This window comes from Marmota marmota, unplaced genomic scaffold, assembly GCF_001458135.2.
Source record: "Marmota marmota marmota unplaced genomic scaffold, marMar, whole genome shotgun sequence".
In the NCBI taxonomy this organism is placed as follows: domain Eukaryota; kingdom Metazoa; phylum Chordata; class Mammalia; order Rodentia; family Sciuridae; genus Marmota; species Marmota marmota.
Genome location: NW_026005369.1, coordinates 1,003 through 6,913, shown reverse-complemented (window position 1 = coordinate 6,913; position 5,911 = coordinate 1,003). Strand labels below are relative to the sequence as shown.

At 35.5% G+C, this 5,911-nt stretch overlaps 1 long non-coding RNA gene across 1 annotated transcript; it reads left to right on the top strand.

The window, feature by feature from the left end:
• The first annotated feature begins 2,595 nt into the window (after positions 1 to 2,595).
• LOC107134290 lies at positions 2,596 to 5,499 on the top strand. Its single transcript, XR_001502426.2, has 3 exons — positions 2,596 to 2,784; positions 4,402 to 4,667; positions 5,485 to 5,499. It is a non-coding gene; the product is annotated as an uncharacterized LOC107134290 (long non-coding RNA).
• Positions 5,500 to 5,911: the final 412 nt, after the last annotated feature.

Genomic DNA, 5,911 nt, shown 5'->3' with positions numbered 1-5,911 from the left:
ATATCAGCGACAAATCCTCTGAAATGGAAATGAGGACAACCACTCCATTCACAATATCCTCAAAAAAAATAAAATACTTGGGAATCAACCTAACAAAAGAGGTGAAAGACTTATACAATGAAAACTACAGAACCCTAAAGAGAGAAAAAGAAGAAGATCTTAGAAGATGGAAAAATATACCCTGTTCATGGATAGGCAGAACTAACATCATCAAAATGGCGATATTACCAAAAGTTCTCTATAGGTTTAATGCAATGCCAATCAAAATCCCAACGGCATTTCTTGTAGAAATAGAGAAAGCAATCATGAAATTCATATGGAAAAATAAAAGACCCAGAATAGCAAAAACAATGCTAAGCAGGAAGTGTGAATCAGGCGGTATAGCGATACCAGACTTCAAACTATACTACAGAGCAATAGTAACAAAAACATCATGGTACTGGTACCAAAACAGGCGGGGGACCAATGGTACAGAATAGAGGACACAGAAACCAATCCACAAAACTACAACTATCTTATATTTGATAAAGGGGCTAAAAGCATGCAATGGAGGAAGGATAGCATCTTCATTTGATACATTTTCCTAAAAATAAATTAATAAATAAAAAAGTTTTAATTAAAAGAAGTTTTTGATGAAGCAATAAAAATTACTGGTTTTATTAAATTTTGGTCCTCATCAGTATTTTGTGACAAGATAGGAAAGAAGTTTTCTTACAATTGAGCTGTGAACTAAACAAACTGCTTTAAGGAACACCAATTTTACTTGAAAAGATGACCAGCAAACAAACTGGTTATTCAGACTTGGTTATTTGGCAGAAGTTTTCTCAAAAATAAACAAAGCAAACTTACCATACTATCAAACAACTGGTAGTATTTGGGGGTACTGATAAAATTTGAATTTTCAAATGAATATTAAAATTTTGGAAAACTTCTACCTGCCATCATCAGGAAGTTTAGTAACTTCCCTTTACTGAAAAGGCTTTTCCAGTGAGATTGGTAGTGATACAATGGCTGTGATTTGTTGAAACTGAATAATGAAGTATGTCAGCATTTAGGATATTTTTCCACCTGATGAATATGTAAACATATTTAATATCATTTCTTTAATTATATTGTAAGTTCAAAGCCCCAAAATTCTTACATTTTCATGCGTTTTTTAAAGCATGCTATAAAATTGTGTGAGTAGAAGAGTTATTCAAAATACAAGACAGACTAATAGATTTCAAAATAACAAAGAACAAAAAGTTCATTACTATGGTGTCAGATTCTAACATTGCATCTAACCTTTAAAAAATTGCCATTTTAATAGAAGTGTGTAATATCAAAAAAGAATATCCACCATTATCTGTAAAGCAATTAAAATATTTTTCCCATTTTCAGCTGCATATCTGGGTGAGGCCAGATTTTCATCTAAAATAATTCAACTAAAATAACATTTATAACAGATTGAATGCAAAAGCAGTATCATTTGTCATTTATTAAACAGGAGTTCCAAAATTGTTGTTAAATGCCACTCTTCTCACAAGAATGTTTTTAATACCATTCTAAAAAGTTATCTTTTCAGATGAATTGAAATATACTTATAAGTTTTGAGTGTTAATTTCTAAGATAGTAAGTATTATTACATGGCATCATTCGATGTAAAATTTAACCATATATTCATACATTGCTGTATGTCATTTCTTAGCTGATGAATATGAAAACCTATTTAATATCATTTCTTTAATTATATTGTAAGTTCAAAGCCCAGAAATTCTTAAGTTTTCATGCATTTTTTAAACCTCAATCTAGTACAGTGATATATGCACAGAGGTGGCACATTAAAATGGATTTTTGTTGAATAAAATTAATCCTAATCTTCCTTCTTAGACACTATAGAATTTGAGTTGAAAGGGCTGTTGGCCACCAATCTAGTTCGGCCATTTTATTTCTGGATGAAGCAGCAGAGGTCTGGAGAAGCGATGTGTCTTATCCAAGGGCAATCCACTTTAGTCAATATGAAATTGAATCTTGAGTCCTAGGTCTTACCAGTGTATCCCCCCCCCCTTTTTTAACACATTTATTAAGCATTAACTAAAAAGGAATTGAGACATAAAATTCCATTAAAATAAGGCAAACCGATCTTGGGTCTTAGATCATTGTTGTTATAAGTCATATAACAAAATTTCAGGTATGTTCCTGTGTTTTTCAAATGAAAGATTCATATATATATTTGTAAAACAGCTTGTGGGGCTGGGGTTGTAGCTCAGTGGTAGAGCACTTGCCTAGCATGTGTGAGGCACTAGGTTTGATTCTCAGCACCACACATAAAATAAAGGTCCATAGACAACTAAAAATAATAATTTTTAAAAAACCAGCTTGTGCCAGCAAAGCTGTTAATATTCAACAGATATAAAAATTTGATCAGGATTATTTTCCTGAGTTTGTTTGGAAAGTTGAGTCATCTTTAAGAAGCATATAGTGGTTTCAGTTATAGTTCAGTATTTGTATGGGTTTTTTTTTAGAATGAATTGAGGGGCTTTTACCATTTGCCAACAGTCATGATTTTGATTAACTTCTTCATTAGATTGTTTACCATTATCACTTTCTCTGCAGGGTCCAAATGCCAAGCCTGTAGTGTCCTTCATTGCTGGTTTAACTGCTCCCCCGGGCAGGAGAATGGGTCACGCAGGAGCAATTATTGCTGGAGGAAAAGGTGGAGCTAAAGAGAAGATTGCTGCCCTTCAGAGTGCAGGAGTTGTAGTCAGCATGTCTCCTGCACAACTGGGCACCACCATTTACAAGGTGAGTACTGATAATGGCCCAAGTGCTCTGAAGTTATGGGACTTCTCAGTGTGGGACGACACTGGATGCCTGGAAATCATGGTCTTTTCTTCTGGGTCTTAATTTTTTATTTCATTCTGATTGCACTCTATTAATGTTCTTATCCCCTAAGTAAGAAACTTTCTCATTTAAAAATTGGTCTTCTTTAAATATTGGGATATGCTGTTCTATAAACAATAAGATATGACATGCAAAAATGACATATTGGAGGCCATAGTGCCATGATTTCTTCATTCCCATGATTTTGGGAATGGAGAGAGTGTGTGTAGAAAACTGCCTTATGTTTCTTCTTCTTTTCCCCTGAAGGAGAGCCTTTAGGTTATAGTCACCTGACCCCATATTGTTTTATTGTTTCTGTTTCCAAGGAGAGGGGCTGAAGGCTGAGTAACAAGAAACTAAAACTATAAAGAGGGAGTTGCGGTAGAGGGAAGTCTAAAGAGGAGAGTGGGGAGACTCAGGTTCTCATTTCTGGCCTTGATGTTCTGTGATGCCATGTCACTTATGGGTTGGAGGAATAACTTTTAAACCATTTTCTTTGCTTTTCCTTTTTAATACCATATTATGATTAAAGTATTATAAATGATCTTTTGTTTTCCATAATCTCTATAGTGATTATTAGCTTGTTTCTTTGAGTGATCATTTAAGGCTTCTCTACCTCTGTTTTTGTCAGGACTATAGCTTTGACAAAAAAACAAAAACCCTATTTTTCAAGCATGGTGAAAACAAGAAAAATTGTTTTCCCAGAAGGGAACAATATTCAGATAGAGTTTAAAAATCCTGACTATATGTAATCTTCTTTGCTCTTGTCTTAGAGATAATTTTATGAACTACTTGTGTATTGAATTTTTTCATATCCTATCGTTTGGAATATAACACTATGTGCCATAGTGTTTGAAATCAGTCTGGGTGAGTAATAAAATGTGGGAAGAATTCTTTTTGAAAGTGGAGGAAAAGGAGAAAAATAAATGTTTAAATTCACATTGGAGATGTGTGTTACCATTTTGCTCCAGTAAGTGGCAGCAGGCATCTACACATTTTATCTGGTGCTATTTGTTACAATCTAGAAAAATGTAATTTTCAGTATTGTTTCCTTAAACAAAGTCTTATTTAAGGTATTCTTCTGTTTTAAGTGTTTCTAATGTTTTTGACACTTTGTTCCAATTCTAACTGAATCTTTACTTAATTTTCTTCTGTGAGAAAGTAAGCAAATCTGTTTCCATAGCCTTAGTAAAAGGCCTGTTGTGGTTTGGATAAACACAACAAAGTTTGTCCCCTCCTAATAATAACACTCCAGTGAAAAAATAAGTATTATTTATAGCCTCTCTCTAGCTTCTGAGTTGAGAGACATAAAGTTGAAGCTCTGCATATAGCTTAATTAGATTTAAGCTGACATAGACTGATTTGAAAGCTGTTATTTTGTGTTAAGCACCCTCGTTCTGGTATATTTTAATTCTTGTAATTTGGTTCTTCAAAGGATCTTAAAGATAATAGGTTTGAGAATCATTTTGACCAAGAGTGTAATTTGGATCTTTTATGTTTTTATCTCCCCTCTCTCCTCCTTTTCTTCTGTTTCTGAAGGAATTTGAAAAGAGGAAGATGCTATGAAAGGAACAAAAACAAAAAGGTCCTAAAACTGTGGAATGAATCATGTAGACTTGTGAACCATCAGCAGTTTACTTCTGTTGTCCACTGATTGTCAGCCTTTGTGCCTGGCCCTGGTCTTTCAGCATAACAGGAAGCCAAAGTTAAGTTTAGAATATCCTAAATTGAGATATTTTCACCTATTGTATAACAGAGATGGCCAATAAATCTACCATTTGATTTGAATATGATTTTGGAGACTTGTTATTATTCCATTGTGGCGCGGGCCAGGGAGGAGATGAGAGACAGTAGGAGAAATGCAATAATACATGTTTGTGTGTTTAAATGGGCCATGTAGAGAACATTGTAACTAAAACTTGAGAGAATAATATTGCAATATATTCAGTATGACATTTGTCGAACTATCAATAGAATGACCTTAGATCTCTTTTGAATTTATAGTTTTCTCATATGCATTTGTAGGTCTCCATCTTGCAGGGTAGTTCAGAGAGAAGTATATAAAGTCCCAGGCATGTAATAATGCCACCATTACTGTCACCATGATTGTCTTCAGGATTATAGGCAGAAACCTATAATCATCTGTGTTTTAGTTTTTGCCTAGTTAGGAAACTTTACCTAGTTGAGAAACAAAGTGTCTTCACTAATGCCATGCTTTTCTGTGATTCTGCAGAAAGCCATCCCCTTCCCCTTCCAGAGGCTTTATTCTTTGTTTATGGTTTAGGACATTTCACTGCAAGAAAGCAGGCGAACTGTTAGCCTTCCTGCTTTGTGTTTAAAAGGGACAAGAAGCAATTCCAATGGGTAATTGTCACTAAACAGACAGGGTGCCTGTCCATAGGAACATATATTCTGGAGAGGGAGAGACACAAAATATTCTCAAATTATATAACTGCTCTGAAGAAAACAAACAAGAACTTAGGTATTAAGTTTCCTTAGAAACTTGAGGAAAGACTAACTGGGGAGCCTTCCTCGGGGAGAGGATCTGAGGGCTGTGAAGGCATCAGACATGGAAAAGGGAAGATGAACAACGGGTAAGGGGAACCAACCATCAGTACAAAGGCAGGGAAAGAAGAGCTCATTTTCAGGAGATGAAGAAACATCAGGTGTACTGGGAGGAGTTAGAGGAAGTTTGTGGGGTCTTGGGGAAACCCATTCTGAGAACTCACATGACCTTGTGGTGCCCAGGCTGCTGGAGAGGTTACAAAGAACAGGTGTCAGGAGTAGATTCACAGCCCAAGAGATTCTGCCCTTCTGTGGATACATAGTCATTGACTTTGGAATTGATTAAACTGGCTCCTGCTTATAGCTGTTTCTTCATCTTGGAAACAAGGATAATGACATCCCACAGGGTACCTGGGTAAAATATATAAAGTGGGGTGTGCTCGTTGAATAGTGGGCTTATGTTTTTATCTCCTCTCTCTCCTCCATGTCCCCTGTTGTCCTAAGGACAACCTAGGCTGGCACTGCCTGCCAGGGAGGAAGATGC